Source organism: Protopterus annectens, chromosome 8.part0, assembly GCF_019279795.1.
Source record: "Protopterus annectens isolate FY-2018-M chromosome 8.part0, PAN1.0, whole genome shotgun sequence".
NCBI classification, from domain to species: Eukaryota; Metazoa; Chordata; order Ceratodontiformes; family Protopteridae; genus Protopterus; species Protopterus annectens.
Window position 1 is genome coordinate 489,314,627 of NC_056741.1, and position 21,212 is coordinate 489,335,838.

The following is a 21,212-nucleotide window of genomic DNA, read 5'->3' on the forward strand; positions in this document are numbered from 1 at the left end:
TATAGACCAATAACTTGCCTTCCAATGATGTGTAAGCTATAATCTGCAATTGATGCTGACAGAGTTTATAGTCATTTAGAAGAAAACTCTATCATGATAATATAACAAAGGGGTAACAAAAGAAATACATATGGAACAAAGGAACATTTGTTGTTGAATAGAGTCATTATGGAGAATTGTAATAAGGGGAGGAATCTAAGTATGGCATGGGTACAAGGGCAGCTCGTGCTATTGGGCTGCAGGACTGCAGCCCCCCCCCCCAGCTGTAAAACATAACAAAACAAAAATGCTAGTCACGGAACATCACGCATGTGCATCACTTCTGATATCCGGACTGCTGTTGAACCAGTCTGGAGCATGTGCACAGAATCCTGACTGTCTCACCAGCAGTCTGGATTAGGAAGACAGCAATATCCCAGAGGTCTATGCAGTTACAACTGCATAGACTAGAAGGGGATCAGACTGCAACATCCACAGGCTGGGTAGCACCCAGCTTGCTTGCTCTGCTCTCGCAGGAAGAGCTAGGATGAACCTCGTGGGCATTTTACAAAGGACCTTACTAGTATGAGCCTTGTGGGCTTTTTACAACAGACCTTACTGAATGGATGTTACGGGAAGGACTTGCTCTCAGTTATGGAACTGCAGGACAAGGATGTGTGTGTGTGTGTGTGTGTGTGTGTGTGTGTGTGTGTGTGTGTGTGTGTGTGTGTGTGTGTGTGTGTGTGTCTGAAATGCTCCAGTTGCTATATGGTGGTCGGTAGAGAATACACAGGCTTGAACCCTGTACCTTGGGCCCAGGTGACAAGAGCCTGAATTCCCTACCCACCACCATTTGTAAAAAATTTGCTGATTTTTGCCTCATATTTGTTCTGTTCTGTTCCTCATGAAATCTGTGGTTTTTGTATTTTTGTGTCTTTACACGGTCAGTGCAGTGTTACAGTTGTAGCAGTGTTGCATAATAGCTATAGGTTCTCTGGTCTGATTCTTGGCTGGGGGTGCCTTCTGTGAGGAGTCTGCATGTCCTCCCTGTGTTTGTGTGGGTTTCCTCTGTGTGCTCTGGTGTCCTCCCATCTTACAAAGACGTGTCTGGAGTGTTTCTCCCTGGGCCTCTGCTGAAAAATGGCTTTTGTTCCAAGTCAGACTTTCCTGGTTAAGAAATGTTGAATAAATAAAAATGACATGCATTTGAATTTCAGACGTCACATTCTTCAGAAAGTACATGGTAACGCAAAATCTTTTATTCTAGCAATTTTCTAAGTTTATAAGATGGATATTTGGGATTGTATTCCCCCATTACTGGCTCCGTTCAGGTGTTTTGTGCTAAGAGGTTGACAGCTATGGTGAGAACTGAATTCACTAAATCATTTTTTGTGTAACATAGGCAATTTATTCCTCAATGGCAACAGGCACTTAATTTGTAGATGAAACAATGAAATATAAAGTTGTTTGCTAGCAGCAACCTCTTCATTAGTTACAGATCTCTTTAATCCGGAATTATTTAGATGACTTTTACTTCTTCAGAGATTGTGCATATTTACTGATACTGGTGGACTGTAGAAGATTGAGTAGACTTTTATGATGGAAATGTTCTGAATTGGGCAGTTCTGTCATTATTGGTGCATGCATTTTGTTTCATTGTTTACTGGAAAAATGTTCAAAAATAATAAATTTAAAATGCCCTCTAAAATTGTATTGTACAAGGAATATAATTTAATACAGTCAGGAAGTTGTATCAAAGAGCATGTGTATGTTTTGTGTGCAAGGGGCCTGTGATTTGAAAACAGCCCAAAGTTAATCTTTATCTGCCATTGGCAAAATGTATTTTCTTTGAATATGGGTTTCAATGCTGTTTCAATGAATGTGAGTTTCAAGGGCAGAGAAGTTTTAATGCTAAGTCTGTTTTCATTGTGAGACTGCATTGCTTTGTTTAGCGGATATCTATTAGTGTTTGTGCTGTAGAATGCAAAATAAATCTTTCAAATTAAGTCCAAATCATCGCAGAAGTAAAGCAGTATGCACATTAGTGTTTATGGTAAATGGGGTGAAATTACCAAGTAATGGTATATTGGAATGGCTGCGGGGGGGGGGGGGGGCTCCATTTGACCATGATTTTGTGAGGGGGAGGCAAACTCAAAGACAGCCCTGGCTGAACTATACCTGTCAACTGTCCAGATTTTTGCAGAATGAATAGATTTTTGCTTCTTATTTTTGGTTTGTTCCTCAAAAATTTTTGGTTTTCTGGCAAATCATTTAGGAATTATGTCACTAAATAATGACAGACACTGAGTGTCAGACTTCATAACCTTCAGAAAAATGCATGCTAAAGCAAGATCTGTTATTCTATCAACTGTGTCAGTTTATGCAAGAGCAATTTTAAGTACGGTTTATATGTTCCCCAATATATTTGGCCTTGTCCAGATTTCCTGCATTAACAGGTTGAGAGGTATGTGCAAATAAATTGCTTTATAGAATTAGGCATATCCAAACCTCTCAACTGTGCCTGATTTTGGCTCACAATGTTGTTCTTGCCCTAATAATCCCTGTGCAAAATGGCAATTTTGGAAGAAAACGTGGAGGGCTTACAATTAATAAATAACTGTAATAATCAGAGTTATAGATTACTTTTATTTCATAAATGCATGTAGATTCTTTAATTTTGTCAGCTGCTCAAGTTAGCAGTACTAATGTTAAAAAAGTGCCCCTTCTTTGACAGGTTCCCAGCTGTATTGTGTAGCTATTTTATATTTTTGCATCATATTTTTGGTTTAATTTTTATAAAATTGTGTTTTTTGGCAAATTAGTGGCAAATCATTAAAGACTGAAGTTAGAAAATAATGACAGACATTTGAGTTTCAGATTTCATACCCTTCAGAAAATTCATACTAATGCAAGACCTACTATTCTATTATCTTTCTAAGTTTATAAGAGCAATATTTAATAATTGTCCTTAGTTTTGGGACTTTGTTCTGCTTCTATGTATGGCTTTGTCCAGATTTCTTGCTCTGAGGTTGAGAGGTATGACAAATGTGTCAGGGCCATCACAGTCCACCAAAGACATTTAAAATTGTGACATACTTGTTGCACCCCACTCCTCCATGTAGTGACTCTGGATGTGTCCAAGCAAGGCAAGGAGCAGTTATGCAGCATAAATGTGCAGAGTACCCCCCATCCAAAGTAGACACAAGTACTACAGTGGCTTTTCATCTGTCCTTGATTTTGCAGAATGTTTGGTTTCTGTCATATTTTTATACTGTTGATTTATGCTTATTATTATTCAGAAAGTGCATGTTGCTCTGTGTTTAAGTAGCAATGCTTTAATGACCATCAGGTAAGCTTGTCTGAGATTGTAAGATGCAAGTAAGCTTTAATAATCATACTGTTAAGTAACTGCCTACATTGAAAGCCTTTCTGTTGTTGCCATGCAGAGAATATAACTAGATAACGTATAAGCCTTGGGTATTGAAATGCATATGACAGTATTTGTAATAAAGGACAGGATTACATTATTTTAAGAAGCTCGTTACATTTGATGGAGACTTGCAGTCATCTTTGCAGGCTTTACCTGTAAACTAAACAGAATGCCAATCTATTGTGTGTGGTCCATAACCTATGCAGTAACCCTTTAAGCAATTTATCTTGAGCTTGTTTCTTGTTTGCTTTTCATTTTTTACTTTGATCATGTTTTCCTCATGAAACAAGTAGATAGTTGTTATCAGGCAGCAGGTCTTTTTGGATAAGAAACATTTCTTACAAGTGGGGGTATCACAAAGATTGCTACTTTCAGCCTGTTACTTGGTACTTTAATAATGCTGAATATAAATTATAACTAGAACTGAAGTGCAAGGAGAAGTGGTTTGAGTTGAGTGCTGCTTGTTTTTCTTGTACTTGATTTTGACTGGCATTCCAGTAATGTATTTAAAAAGTAATTTATTTTTTCATGCCTCACAACCTTTGGCAGCCAATGCATTGAAATATTTTTCTACACTTCATTTTGTCTTGATTGGACTCTCATAATGATGGTTTGGCACCCAGGGCAGCATATTTAATTAAAGTTACAGTTTTTGTGGTTTTGATCATAGCTCCTCCCCTTTCTAGTTGGCCGCACCCCTTCCCTTTGACCCCACACATTCAGCTGCCTCTTGCAGCCCCCCTTTGATTTGAAGTCACCAGCCGCCACTGCATGGATAGACTAAAATAAAAGAGTTTGGCAGCATCCCATATTCATGTTTAAAACAGTACTTACAAAGGTATAAGATACATCCTACATTGATTGATTACATTAAAGCAACCATGAAACAGTGGCAAACCACTTTGCAGCTAAGCCATGACAAAGGGCAAAGTATTATCTCAGGCAGAAAAATTTAAAGGGGTTCAGTCCAGATGACTCTTTGTCACCACTGCCCTTTTGTCTTGCCCTAAACATTAAGCTGTCTAGTTAACAAATTGGGTCATCGCAACAATTTGGCTCCCAGAAAACAACAAAGCGCAAAGACTTCTCATTTTCTTTTTGTGGATGATTTAAAACTTTATAGTTCATCAGATGAGGAACTTAAAGCACAACTGCAAGTGGTTAAAGCTTTCACAGATGAAAAAAGAATGTCATTTGGTCTTGATAAGTGTGCAAAACCAGCCTTTAAAGGAGGAAAGCTGCAGCATCAAGAAAATATTAGTCTGGGGACAGGAATGTGATGTAAAATAACATGAGCATGAAGGAGTGTATAAATATATGGGAATTAATGAAGAAGGATCACCAGTGAAACATGAACAAATGTGAATAAAACTTAGTAAGGAATATTTTAGAAGATTAAAACAGCCCAGACATCTAGGATCAAAGTACAAGCTACACACCAATTTGCTCTTCCTGTTCTAAATTACAGTTTTGGGGTGATTGACTGGCCTGAAAAGGTATTGGATTACTTAGACAGGAAAATGCAAAATGCTTCATGCTTTTCAAATGATTTATAAAAATCAATGTATACCAAGATTATATATATTCCCCATTCTGAAGGAGGTATGGGCATCCTCATACATGTAAAGATCTGCAATCGTAGGACTGCATACATATCTGCTGACTTCACAAGATCCAAACATAGTGAAAGTTTTAAAACTTGAGGAAAACAAGTCTAAGATGAACTTCATGCTTAGTTTATAGAAACATATTGCTGTCAACTGGGAATGGAAATCAACCTTGAAGCAGATAGAATCCATGCAGCAACTGAATGTACCAAAAAACAGAAGAAAGAATATAAGGTGAAGGGTCAGATGAGAAGACAAGAAATGTGGAAAATGCATAAATATAGTTGCAACTACAGAAAACTCCTGGAACCACCTCATGTCAATTAGGATCTAACACAGGAATGGTTAAGGAGAAAAAAAAAAGTTTAATATTGGTGGCCCAGGATAGTGGGTCTACTTTGATTCACTGAAAACTCATTTCACTGAATTTCAAAACACACACCAAATCGCTGAAAGCTCAAATCACTGAAAACTCATTTCATTGAATCACATTCCATTGAATATAAGTACTGTTGGGCAAATAAAACATATATGCCCTTTTCCTCACTGTAGTGGGATCCTGGAGTGAATACATATATAGTTTGGGAGGGTATGGGGGTGTGTGGGCCATAGTCCCTGACCTACTTTTGTTTTATATTGTTAGCTTTCAGTGAAATGAGATTCATAAATACAAAAGATAAGTGGGGGGGGCTACATCCCCCCACATCCCGCCTAACTATATATAGGTTCATACGTTCATAGGTTGGTACTGAGCTATCTGCCCGAAGGCATATATTATCCCAGCCACGTTGTGCGGTATTCACCGCCCCTTTAGTAGTTCCCTAGACCCTTGTACTAGCAGCTACTACCCTTGGCCCCTATCTAGTAGTGCTGTTGGTGTGATCCCCGGTGTGAACTTTCTGTTACCCATCCACTCATCAAGGTTCCTCTTGAAGAGTGATAGTGAGGGGCTCTGTCTTATGTAGATTGGGACCCTGTTCCATAGTAAGGGAAGTCTCTGCGAAGGGAATCTATTCTTCCAGCATGTTCTATTCATTATTGTGTTGAGGTTTATATCCCTAGAGCGTGTAGCTCTAGTAGATTTGGTTTTGCTAAGATGGAGCATGTTCAACAATTCTGGGTTGGGCATGGCTCTGTACGTTAGACAGAGATTGCCTCTGAGAAAGCGGTATGCAACAGAGAACAGTCTTAGCTTTTTCAATCGTGCTGCATAGGGCAACTGTTTGAGGCCAGTAATTCTCTTGGTTAGGTACCTCTGTGGTATACTAACTCCAGGATCGCACTACAGTGGGAAAGAGGTATATACATTTTATTTGCCCAACAGTAGTTACATTCAATGAAATGTGATTCAGTGAAATGAGTTTTCAGCGATTTGAGCTTTTTTTAAGGGTGAATTAAAATTCAGTAAAATGAGTTTTCAGTGAATCAAAGTAGACCCGGACTACATACATGATGGTTTACAAAGTCCATTGAACATGTTGGAAAGACAGATAATTGTAGATTTTGTAAAACACAATTGTAAACAGTTACATATCTTGCTGCCAGGTGTGATTCACTAATGGCAGAAGGCCTGTATACTCCAAGGCATAATAATGTAGCAAGACTGTTGCGTTGGGGATTGTGCAAACAATATAATATTGAAGTAGCTGAGAAGCATTGGAAACATGAGCCACAAAATGTTATAGAAAATAATGAAGTTTATATCACATGGCATCACCCATTATCAACAGTTCAAAAAACAGATGTGAGAAAAACAGATAGAGTAGTCCATGAGCCACAAAGTTCACAACAGAAGGCGGAAATGATGCGGAATAAAGTGAAGTCCCAAGACTGGAAAAACTCCCTTATCAGCCTCAACAAAAAGTTGAGATCTCTCATCAAATTCGCTAAGGCTAACAATGAAAAGAGAATTGGAGTAGATAGTAAAGACAACCACAAGGCTTTCTATAGTTATGTAAAGAATTTGCAAACACCAATACCCAGATTTGCTCTGAGCTACTGCACAATGGTACCTCCTATACCGAGACAACAGATATTGCCAATATACTGCCCGACAGATTCAGTGCCAACTTTACTCCTCTCTCCACCCCCAAAGGATAAATCACAATGCCAGTAGATTGCCAGGCACCCAGTATTACTGCTGTACAGGTTAAAACAGCACTGTCCAAGACCAAGAATACAGCTTCTATGGGACCTGACAATATCCCTGGCTGTGTTCTACATGAACTATAGAGTGAACTGGCACCTCACCTGTGTGGCCTGTTCAGTCACAGCCTCACCTCAGGCTTTCTTCCTACCAAATGGCACACTGCTACAGTCATCCCTCTCCACAAAGGAAGAGCGACTACAGGCCCTGGGAACTATCTCCCAATTAGCCTTGATGAGTCTGATATGCAAAGCTATGGAATACATCATCATGAACCTAATAAACAGGGATATAGGGAATCTCCAAACTCTGGATCCCACACAGTTTGGTTTTGTGAAGGGTAGATCATGCCTGCTCAACTTGGTCGACTTCTTTGAGTCAGTCACCAGAGCTGTGGATGAAGGCAAGGTAGTTCATACAGCCTCCCTTGATCTGGCCAAGGCCTTTGATACCATTCCCCACTCAGGAATCATAGAAAAACTCAGTAAGCTAGGCATCAACTCCTATATCACTAGGTGGGTTACAGACTGGCTAACAGATAGAACCAACAAAATCCAATGTCAAGAGAAAAAAACTATAATAATGAAGCAAAGCTTTCAGGTCCACACCCTTCCTCAATACTAAACACATCACATCAACAATTAAGACTTTAAATAGGAACACAAGGTCCATCACATGACTAGAGCCAGCCAAGCATGTGACAGAACAACAATTAAAACATTAATAAAGTTACTTAAAAATAGGTAAAAGTTAAAAATCAAAGTTTGTTCTGTTGTATTTTAACTAAAATGGGTTTTAGAGATACAGCACTGTTTAAACCGGGGGTGGTCAGCCATCAAACGTAAAATCCACTCATATTCTTTAATTTCAAGCACATTAAAGTCCCCTCCCCTAATAGATTTATATACTATATCTATTGCCCTGAACTTAAATTTATGGGAAATATCAGTGCACAGTATGTGCTTACATAATGCATTATTCTCATTTCCTCTATGTATATCCGATTTGTGTTCTATAATGCGCTCCTTCAAGTTTCTAGTGGTTTTACCCACATAAAATGAGGGGTATGACACACATGTAGCTAAATAGACCACATTGACAGTGATACAGCTTGCTGTCAGCTTGAAATTATAATTTACCTTAGTGATGGAATGTTCAACAGTCTCACTTCCTTTACCTAATAAATCGGAGCAGCATGTACAGCTCATACAGCAAAATGTACCTATTCTTGTAGCTACTAATAGGATTGACTTAACAGGAAAATCTTTATAGCATAATTTGCTTTTTAAATTTCTCAAATTTCTGTAACAAAAATAGGGCCTATCCCCTACAACATTCTTCACTTCGGAAGAGGCCATTAAAATTAGCCAGTTCGTCTCTATTATTTGTTTTACATAATGTGACCATACATTAAAAGTCATAACATATCTAGTTTTCTCCATAGTAGACTTACAAATATCGGTAACTATTTGGTCATCAACTCCCATCTGAAAAATGGGTCATACCCCTTACTGTTTTGACCCTATTACTTAATTCTAGCACTTGTACATGGTCATATCCGCTTGACATAAATTCAACTTTCATATCTTCCAGTTGCTGAAGGAAGACAGAATCATCAGTGTTAAGTTTGCTTGCCCTTCTAAACTGTGCTAACATACCACCTCTAAAAACATGAGGCACATGCATGCTGCATCTATTTAAGTTTCTCTCAGCATGTATCTCTTTTTTGTGGATACTGGTTTCAATAACACCATCTGTAATATGTAGGTTTAGATCCAAAAATGTAATATTACTAGCAGAATTTTGCATCTTAAACTTCAAAAAAGTCGTATTTTTATTTCAATACTCTATATACTCATGGAGTTCTAAACTAGTACCCTTCCATACAACAAAACAATCATCAACAAAACGTTGGTATAAGCAAACCTTCTGGTTTAACACAAAGTCACTGCACACATATTTCTGTTCCCATTGATGTAGAACCAAATTTGCATACGTATTAGCCACTGATGTGCCCATTGCCACCCCAGATAACTGCAAATAAAAATCATCATTAAACAAAAAAACATTCCTGGTCAAAACAATTTTTAACAAGGAACATAAAGTTTCTATTTCTTTAGCAGACATTGTTCCCTTATGCACCAAAAATTCTCTAATAGCTTGTATACCATCTTCATTGGGGATTACCATAAACAATGAGGTTATATTCAACGTTACAAACAAATAATCATTGCACTGTAAAGCTCCGATATCTAAGGTACCATACCAATGTCATAGTTTCAAAATAAAATCAGTGGTATCCTTCAAAATATTAGGGCAATTGGGCAAAAATTGACTTAGTTTCCTTTGCAGATATGCCGAGATAGGCTCAGTTATCCAACCCTTTCCGGACACTATGGGTCTCATTGGTGGGTTTTCCAGTGATTTATGCATTTTAGGAAGTCCATATTGCTGCAGGGTAATGGGACATGGTACACTAAAGTAATTAAATAAAGGTAAATCTATGTCTCCACATAGTTGTAACTCAAAAATCAACATATTTACCTCACTAATATATTTTTTGACATCAAGCATTGTAATGCGTTTAAATGTATTCCCTTCCCCCAATAGCAGTTCCATGGAGCGTATATAATTAATACGATCCATAATGACCACTGAACCTCCCTTGTCAGCCTGCTTTATAACAATGCTGTTATCATTAACCAAAGCTTTCAAGGCTAGGGATTCATCATAAGTTAGATTAAATATTTTCTGTACAGATGTAGTTGTATAAAACTTTCTCAAATCTACCTCACATACATCATGGAAGGCTGTTTAAACAGGTATACTCAATGGTATAAATGTACTCCTTCTCTTGCATTATATATCTGACTCTAATGGGTTCCCTTTAAATAATATTTTCAAATTCACAGTTCTAACAAATTGTTTTAAATCAGTAAGTGCAGCAACAATGTCATCTGCTGCATGGGGAATAAAAGTTAGTCCTTTCTGTAATAAAGATAAAGTCAGTGCTGTAAGTACGGTGCCAGAAAGGTTCACAGTACCTTGAATTATCTGCGGCTTCATTTGCCCTGACTCAGAGGGCTCTCATTCTTGCGTTTGTTCCCGTTTGGGTATCTTCTTTGCAAAGATCTTCCACGTGCAGCACTCTGCTCTTGAATCTTCTCCGGGTGTTCCACTGAAAAGTGTTTTTGTGTCCCTAGCATTGATACATTCAGAGTAAGTTGTTGAACCCTTTTTTTGTACTCCCTTTATTTTCTTCTACGGTATCCATATGATGTACATTCAAGTTTGTATCTGCTGACATCACCACAGCCGAGGTAGACAGAATTGGGGGCATGTCATTCGCAGATGCAACAGGTTCATCTAATGAACTTAAAGAGACAGTAGGAAATTTATGAGTACCAGTTCCGTTTATCAAAGGGGCATCCACCCCTTGCATATGCAGGCTTTTTTGGACATTAAAGTTGATATTTTTAGCTTCATCTACTTTAGACCAAGAAAATATATGGCCTCTCTGGAACTCCATAATGTCTCTTAAAATTTTATGTTTTTTGGTGGCTTCTAGCCTGTCATCCAATTGCTGTAGTCTATCAAGCATTTTTGGATAGACAGATAATATATTAGAAAAACAAGGTAGCTCCATTAGGGTATTTTCTATATTGAGTATTTCTGTTTTCAGATCACTTTCTGTTTGTGAGAAAAAATTGTTCATTAAAGACATATAATCAAGACTTAACTTTAAGTTGAGTTGTTGCCAGCGTTTTAGAAGTTCTGGGTATGCATTACCATAAGATGGCATTTTGAGGACGCGCAGTCCTCTTGGGATTCTACCCATTTCAATGTAAGCAGAAAAACTAAAATGCTGCCATTGAAAATGCTTGTAGGTTCCCACCTTTCTTTCTAGAAGTTACAGTTTTCTGTTAAAGTCCACAGTATTTTCAGATGCCACAGCAGGCAAATTACTATTCACTGATAGCAGGTTCAATAATGGATTAACTTTTTTCATAAAAATGATTTCACTGAATTAGTGATATCCATGATGGCTGTATAAGTTCTCAAACAGTTCTTAACAATACAGGAAAGAACTAATAAATCCAATGACAATTAAAACATTAAAATTTAAATGATTTTTAACTTTTATCTATTTTAAGTAACTTTTTAATGTTTTAATTGTTGTTCTATCACATGCTTGGCTGGCTGTAGTCATGTGATGGATCTTGTGTTCCTATTTAAAGTCTTAATTGTTGATGTGATGTGTTTTAGTATTGAGGAAGGGTGTGGACCTGAAAGCTTTGCTTCTTTATTAAAGGTTTTTTCTCTTGACGTTGGATTTTGTTGCTGCTATTTTCCTTCTTACAGTAAGACCTTTGTTGTTTCTTAACAGACAAAACCCACAGTGTGAAAGTAGCTGACTCCAAGTCAGACTGCCGACTAGTCATGAGTGGAGTCCCCACAGGGTTTGGTCCTGGGTCCTCTCCTGTTTGGTATCTACTTCTCTGAAGTCCAGACCAATACGAAGGGACTCTGGCTGACAAATTCCGTAGACGATTGCAAGTTGGGAGCTATTATTAACTCCCCAAGTGATGTTGACGTCCTACAGAATGGCCTCACTGAGACCAATGACTGGTGTCAGAACCATGGCTTTAAGCTCAATGACAAAAAAATGTGTCATCATCCCCTTTGGGAAAAACCCGGTTCCCATGAATTAGCACATTAATGGTAGTCCACTGAACACAGAAGGCGTTATAAGAGATCTGGGAACACAGGTTGACAGCAACCTCTCTTTTGATCACCACATTGCCAATGTGGTCAGAAAGTCCTTCTATGTGGCACATCTCATTACTAAGGGTTTTGGATCCAGGAAGAAAGAGGTCATCTCCCTCTACTCTTCCCTCATTAGGCCAATCATCGAGTACAATGCCCCATTTGGCATGTACCTCACTAGACACCTGTAACAACTGGAGAGGCAGGAAAAGTACCTCACAAAGAGGATCCTAGGCCTTAGACACTTATCCTATATGGATAGACTCAAAAAACTCCATCTATTCTGCCTCATATCGCTTACTTAGAGGCAAACTCTGCTTGACTTACAAAGCCATGTCTGACCTAAATCTGTTAGAAATGCTACATCTAAAGAAATTCCAATCCCTCTGCACCACAAGCTCCGGAGACCTCAACCTTATTACCACAATTAACAGAATGTACTGGAGGGACAGATTCATAACCCAGAGACTCCCTATGCTATGGAATAGACTTTCCATACATGTCAAGCAGAACACCTCGCTGACCCTCTTCAAGAGAAATCATGATGATTGGAGGGGAAATAGAAAATTCACCCTGGGGATAACTCCATTGGTTCTACTTGACAGAGGCACTGGGAACTAAGGTTGGGTAGCACGATGCCTGGGTAATCCTATGGCTGGGCTTGTAAAGGTCCCAGGGCCATTAGACTAGTACACACCTATGAACCTATGAAAAGAAGACAAAAGTAGCATTGATCATTGAAATTGCTACACCCAACATTTATAGTGTTTTATGTACAGAAAGAGACACAAAGTCATAAAATACCAGGACTTGCAGGCAGAAACAAGGGCAGTGTGGAAGAATGATATCCAAAGAGTTCCTGTAGTAGGGAGCAATGGGTCTCATAAAAAGAATTTACAGTTGTATTTAGATGTTTTAGCAATACATTTAACTCTGTATGAAATGCAGGAGTCAATTCTGGACACATTGCGGGTGCTGCAAAGAGCACTTTTGGCTAACATCTTTGTTTTGCAGTGTTACAGGTGATTACTAGGCTAATGGCACAAGAACCTTTACAAGCCTAGCCAATAATACCCAGGATATGACAATATTATATCTTAATTCCCCAAATATGGGATGGGGTAGTTTCAGAGTAGAGGGTCTTTGGGTGTAGAAGCCCTGAACCATTTTACACACTGTCTCTGTTCATAAGGAACATGGGAAGTACCACAACAGAGAATTTACCGATCCCCATCCATTTATCCCAATTTGTTTTGAAGAGAGTAAGGGACGTGCTTTGTTTTGTGAAGATGGGAATATTATTCCATAGATGAGGTAGCCTATGGGATATGAATCTGTCTCTCCAGCAAGTTGGGTTAGAGCCACAAATAAGGTTCAGGTCCATAAAATGCATAACCCTTATATAATTTTTCTTGTGAACATGTAACATTTTCATCATGTCTAGATCAGATAATGCCTTGTATGTCAGGCTTAAGTCCTCTCTCAATAAACAATATGAGACGGAGTAAAGGGATAGGGCCTTTAGTCAGTCTGCATAAGATGTGTATCTTGTGGCTTGTATTTTTTAGTGAGAAACCTTTGGGGCCACTCCATTTGGAGTAAGTGACTGGTTAGCCACATGCAGAAGGAAGCATTGTACTCATTTATGGGCCTGATGAGGGCCGAGTACAATGGCATTGTGACTTCCTTTGACCTTGATGCCATGGTATTACTTATAAGTTGAGCCACACAAAAGAATTTCCTCACTACTGTAGCTACCTGGTGGCTAAAGTTTAGTTTGATATGTAGCTGTGTTCCTAGGTCCCTCACCACTGGGTCTACTTTTAGTGGTGTGCTATAAATATTATAATTTGCAAGGATATCTGATTTACCGAACGGTATGATTATGCATTTTTTAGCATTTAGTCACATACAATTGTTTTGGCACTAGTTATTTGTCATTTTAGGCCTGTTTGTGAGATGTCATCATCATTTGGGGATCAATAATTGCTCCCAGCTTACAGCCATCAATGAACTTGGTGAGCCAGTGCCCCACAGTATTGGCCTTCACTTCAGAGAAGTACATATCAAACAGGAGGGGGTCACAACACAGATCCCTGTGGCACAGCACTAGTGACAGGTTTCTTATTGGATGTGGATTCACCTATCTGGACAACACATGTCCTATCAATGAGCCAGTTTGCTACCCATCTGATGATGTACAGGTTTATGCCTAACTCAGTAAGTTTATCTATGATCCCTGAGTGAGGGATTGTGTCAAAAGCTTTGGCCAGGTCTAGATAAGTGATGTATACTGTTTTACCCTCATCAATGGCTCTGGTGACTTTCTCGAAGGAGTCCACCAGATTAACCAGGCAAGACATCCCATTGACAAAGCCAGATTGGATCTGGTCCAATTTTTGGAGAGTTCCTATGTTGTTATTAATTATGTCCATGATAATTCTCTCAATGACCTTGCAGATAAGACCCATGTGAATTGGTTAAAGTGGGTTTCTAGAGGCCCTAATAGATTCTGTTTTAAGCTATTTAAGAAGCATCATGTTATGTTGTTGGGACCCATGGAGGCTGTGTTTTTGGCTTTATTGAATGCAGTAAGGACATGTTCCCTCATAATGACTGGTAGGGGGGATGCATGCAGGTATTTCTTTAGGTGTAGTAGGAGGTGGTAGGAGGTGATGGGAGTGAGAAGTTTAAACTGAATTTGTCAGCCAGCAGGTTTGCTATAGTTTCAGGTTGGATGTACGTGTTTCCATTCTTGAATAACTGGACACATTGTTGAATGTTTCCCCTGAGGTTACGAATATAATTAAAAAAGGGGGAACAAAATCAAACTGAGCAGGTTAAAACTGGTTCAATAACAAATTTAAAAGAGACAAATAAAATAAAGATCTGATGAAGCACCTTTGGTGTCAAAGTGCTCGTCTGTTATATATTTTTATTGTTTTTACTTTTGTGAAATTAAACAACCATTTTATATAGTGTTGTGTTAGCTGGTTCTTTATTTTATTTTATTTTATTTGTTGTATAATTAAAAAATGCCTCATGGTTATCTTTCACCTGGGAGGCTATCTTTGCCTCATAGTTTGCTTTGTCAGATTTGACCAGCTCTCTAATTTGTTCATTTCGACTGATAAATGTCTTTTTGCACTGATTTGTCTGTTCCTTCTTGGCTTTAGAGTGGACCTTTTTCCTTTTGTTGACTAGCCTATTTATGCTAGGGGGCCAACAAGGTGGTTTAGTTTTGCCAGTAATCATAGGTTTGACTTGGTCAGGTACTGCCTCTATGCTGTTATGAATGTGGTTGTACAGTGCTTTTGTGTACAGTTCTTAACAGGTTTGAAGTTTGATGGGGGGTTCTAGGTTAGGTTTAATAATAAAGGAGAGCATTTTCTGGTCAGATCTTACCAGGGACGTGGAAATGTACTGGAGGCAACAGCACTGCCCCATCTTTGTGAGTGCTAGGTCTAAGATATTTGTACATCTATTTGGGGAGCTAAGTATTGATGAAGTCCAAAAACCTCTGAGCAAGTGAATTATGAGTCATATAAAATCTCTCAGTTTATGGAGGGAGTAGCTGAAGTCACCCATCAGTTTGGTGTTAGGCTGAATGTTAAGAGATTCCATTAGGTTTAGGTAGAAAATGGAGTTTTCCAGACTCATGAAATACTAATTTCATCAACTTTGACTTAGTAATGGGTTCCACTCCTGTCCTGGCATTAGAAACCCAAAACACTTAGAGAATTTAAACTGAAATGCACACATAGTCATCACAACTGGATTCTACATATAACTGTCACATATTGTTGCATTACTTCTAGGCAACTTTCCTCTTATTTATTTTACTTACATTTTTCGCTTTTGGGCTAATCATTATCTTAATCTCAGAATTATCAGCTATGCTCAGCGATGGACAATGTCCATGTCCACAGTGATTGTCTACCACTCTACTCTTTAATTGTTGGTCTGTTTTACTCAAATTCTGCACCACCAACCCCCATCATCCCACTGAACCAACACTTTATTAGATAATTAGTCTATCTCCAAATTACTGCATGTATTCTTAACTATACAGCACACTACTTCAGCAAACAAACAAAACTGTCCAGGGAAACCACAATACAGTGTAAATCTTTACTAGCCCTCCCTCCTTTCAGCATATATCAATAATTGTCACCAACAATAACTATTGTTTCTCACTGTATCATCATACAGATCATACTCAAAAGCAGTATGTTACTTGTCCATATATCCACTTGTTATCACATCTAGTAGCTCATTTAAGCCATTATTAACCCCTGTATATCAGTATTCAAATTCCAAATGCATAAACATTTGCAATAAGTACACCAACCTACCTTTAAATGAAATGCCCAATAGGCCTTCCTCTAATGAAAATATAAAGAAACTATATGTTAATCTAAACACATCAAACTAAAAGTAAAATATATAAACCAAAAAAGAACCGCACTGCAGACACAGAAGAATAGTTTTGTTAGCGCTTTCGTTTACTCAAAATAGGCAAACTTCATCAGACAAATTTCACAAAGCATAATAAATCCTTAAATAGACAAGACTTAATTAACATCACCATAAATAATCAATTAAAGACACACTCACATTAAAAGAGCGATGTACCAAAAAAATGTATATATCCATATATATATATATATATATATATATATATATATATATATATATATATATATATAACTGCACTAAACTATAAAATCCTGCATAAGGACAATGTCAAAACAGTGACTGCATAAGTATACACTTACATATACACAACATATATAAATATAAACCAAAATAAAAAAGCATTATCTCATTAATGCTTTCATTTTTAAAATATTTCCAATAGAAACAGAATCATTAAGGCCAGGAAACACAAGAGCATTTAATTTAAGTTGCCACATTAGTTCCTTCTCATCCAATTTTAAGGATACGGGCCCACCCCTATCATTTTCATACACTTTATCAATAACAAGAAAAACAAACCTCTGTTCAGGATGGTCTTTAATGTGCCTCGCTAAAGCATTTGTTAGGAAAAGTGAACGGCTTAACAACAGACATAATGATAATAGTGGGAACAACAGCAAAAGGAACAATGGTAACTCATCCCAGGTTTTTTCGTGGGCCAAAAATGGGGACATTGGTGGCCATCAGAATCGGGTACAACAGCAACAATGGTGGAAAAAGAAGCCACAGAACAAACGAAGGAGATAGGAATTAATTTGGATATGATGGACATGACTACTATTGAATGTCAAAAACAAGTTGAAATCTTGGTGAATAGCACAAATGACTTTAAAATATATAACTACTCTTCATTTGTGCCTTCCCCATTACTAATTGAAGTCCTGGCTAGAGGTTTTACCTTTGTGCCCACAATTAAAGTGGATTTAGCCAGGACTTTGATTGACTTAAAAACATATACTAGGAAATTGAATCTGAATGTCCTTTTTAGTAACAATTCTAGTATTGTTAATGAATTTAGGGTTGCCAGTGTGTTTAATCCCACATTACACCCTTCCATATCACTGTTTGAAAAGGTTTGTGTTAACGACATTAGGGCCACATTCAACAACAAGATCCCACACAAATTTCAGAATTTTAATTTATCTATTAACAAGAAAGATGCCCTTAATGTTTTGAGTTTTGCTGATATTCGGGTTATTAAACCAGATAAAGGGGGAGGGTTGATTTTTATGAACAAGGATACATATGTAGGGAAAATGAAAACCCTTCTCATGAATGAGGCCTATGTAAAGGTTTCAAGAAACAAGTTAAATGGAGCATATCAATGGCTTAAGGGCTTTATCAATGATCTTTTTATTGACAGATGCATTGATGTAGAGTTATATAATTATCTTTGTATTAGTTACCCTACTACCCCTGTGATTTTTGGGCTGCCTAAAATCCATAAAGACCTGAGGGACCCCCCCTTTTCGTCCCATTGTTGATGGTAGGCAGTCCATTACATATGGGTGTGCAAAGTTTGTTGATAGTAAATTAAAACTGGCACTAATGGATGATGTCAGATTTGTAGGGATTCATGGGCCTTTTTGGAGAATATAAATAATTTCCCTTTCTCTCAAGAGATAAATTTCCTCACGATCGATGTCCGTGATTTATACACAGTGATACTACAGGACATCGTTTGTGATTGGGTGAGGGAATTTTTGTTGGAGAAACGGATTGATGGGTCCAATATTGATTTGATTATTTATTTACTAGATTTAGTGCTTAAGAATAATTATTTCATGTTTGATAAAGAATTTTATCTACAAAGAACTGGTGTGGCCATGGGTTCACCCTGTGGGGGCACTTTTGCCAATACAGTTATGGCCTTTTGGGAAAAACACTTTTTGTTTAAGAATGTAGTTTTCCAACAGAAAGCAGCCTGGTACATCTATTTTCTGGACGATATGTTCATCCTTTGGAAAGGGGACCAATTTTCAGCTAATTAATTTATCCAAGATATTACACATTATACTAATTTTTTGAAATTTACTTGGGAATTTCAGACTGATGATATTTCATATTTGGATGTTAAATTGATTAAAGATGTTCCCAATAGAAGATTCATTTCAAAAATATTCAGGAAACCGACATATTCTAACGCCTGTTTTCATTACTCCAGCTGCCACCCCCAATTCCAGAAAAGGGCAGTGGTTAAAGGTCAACTTGTTCAGGCAACTAGAATGGTTTCCTTGGAGAATGATTTTTTGGATGAATGTAATTTTTTGAAGGAGATGTTTACCAAACGTGTGTACCCTAGTATGTTGGGAGACAAATTAATTTGTGAGATTCACCATAAAAGGTTGAATGGTCTTTTTACCCCCTTTTTGAAGAAAGGCATGATTGTTGATTCGCCTGTTCTTGAATTAGACCCTGGTGATTTAAACATAGAACCTGGTGAGAATATACTACAAGATGATATGGCTGGGAATTTTGGTCCAATAGCAGTACCAATTAGGTCGGACCATTTGGATCTAAGCAATGAGAAATTGAGCTTTATTACCACATTTTCCTTAGATGCCCCATTGGTAAGATCCATTCTTATCAAAAATTGGTGTTTTTTAACTGAGGAAAACACTATTCAAAAATGTGTGGGTGATTCACCTAGAGTGGTATTTAGGAAAGGAAGGAACATCAAACGTTTGTTGGAGAACCAGACCCCTAATCTACATTTACCACATAATGGCATGTTTAAATGTGGATCTTGCAGGTGGTGCAAATATATTAATGTTAAGAATTCCTTTAGAATATCTGGAAGGAAATATAACATTAAGAGTAAATTTAATTGCAACTCAAAGGGGATTGTTTATTTAAGCACCTGCACTTTATGTGATGTTTTCTATGTTGGGAAAACCGAGAGACCTCTTAAGAATAGGATTTATGAACATCTGTATGCCATTGAAAAACTGAACCTAAAAAATGCTTTAGCGAGGCACATTAAAGACCATCCTGAACATAGGTTTGTTTTTCTTGTTATTGATAAAGTGTATGAAAATGATAGGGGTGGGCCCATATCCTTAAAATTGGATGAGAAGGAACTAATGTTTCTGTTTCTATTGGAAGTATTTTAAAAATGAAAGCATTAATGAGATAATGCTTTTTTATTTTGGTTTATATTTATATTTATATATGTTGTGTATATGTAAGTGTATACTTATGCAGTCACTGTTTTGACATTGTCCTTATGCAGGATTTTATAGTTTAGTGCAGCATTTATATTATATATATATATATATATATATATATATATATATATATATTTATACATGTTTTTGGTACATCGCTCTTTTAATGTGAGTGTGTCTTTAATTGATTATTTATGGTGATGTCTTGTCTATTTAAGGATTCATTATGCTTTGTGAAATTTGTCTGATGAAGTTTGCCTATTTTGAGTAAACGAAAGCGCTAACAAAACTATTCTTCTGTGTCTGCAGTGTGGTTCTTCTTATTTGGTTTAAAAGTAAAATATACTTGAGAAAAGAATGCCTTCTTTTTAATAATATATGCTTAGAACATCAAGCTGAATACACAAGTTATACACCTATATCTAGTGCCCTGCAGAGACATATATCCAAACCCTGCTGGACCTACTTTCTACAACTCAAATAGAACAGACATTGTACAACAATAGGACTTTATAATACACTACTTAAATGCCTGAAGCATCTGTAATAAAACCACTACAAACCAGGGTAGACTTCTGTAAATCAGATATACTAACAGTAAGAGAAATTTGGCTTAAAGCAGCAATAACAAAAGAACAAATGCTATCCCCACCCATAATGTGATTAAAGAGCAGGTTGTGTTCTAATCCTTTACTCAGCCTACCTAAAAGCCCATTTCAATACATCAGAACTACTGAAGGCTTCAGTTAAAGTCAGGACACACTACTCTGTTCATATTACAGACATTTACATTTCACCTAGCTCCACTACTGATAACTTTGGTATCCCAGGGGACATCCTGACATGGATAGCAACTCCAATAAAATCATACATCATACTTCTTGGTGGTGTTAACATTAACTGGACTGTACTATCCTCCCAAGATTCTCTAAACGCATATGATGTTAACTCAGTTAGTCATTTGACCAGCGGTCAGCATAGTCTTTCACAGCAAATGAGCTGTGGAAGTTTGTACTTCAACTTGTAATAATGGTATTCTGAGGTTTTTAACAAAATCAAGTTATGTTGTCATATTTCAAACAAATATTCATATCTCTGGAATCATAAGGATTACTTAGGACATGCAAATGGCAAGCTATTCAGCACAAACAAATCTTTACAATGCTAGTGTTCATTAGATTCTAGGCTTAAAATGGATTTTATAACTTATAAAAAACACTGTGAATATTAATATTTCATTAACCATTCAAGCAAAAGACATTCTGTCGGCAGAATTGTAGTTGTCACCTGTGAGCTTTCATGGGAGGCCATGTGGTTCTGTCTGTATTACTTAGATATTGAGATATTTAGAAAAATATGAAAATTATAATGATAGAAATAAGCAGTATATGAACAACAATTAAGATCTCTTACATGGCACTAGAAAGAGGTCAAGTATCAGTGCAGTTGTGTTGTCCATCATGTAAGCTTTAAGCCCAAACCTTTCAAGAGCTTGTAATATAGCATGTTTTTGAAATTCTTAATGCAAATATGAACAGGCTATATATTACACTCCTAGAAGTGTCAGTAGTATGTAACTACAGAAATACTTGCAGGCGTCACTAGGCTTTAATGAGTAAAAGTGCTGCAGTTTCAGT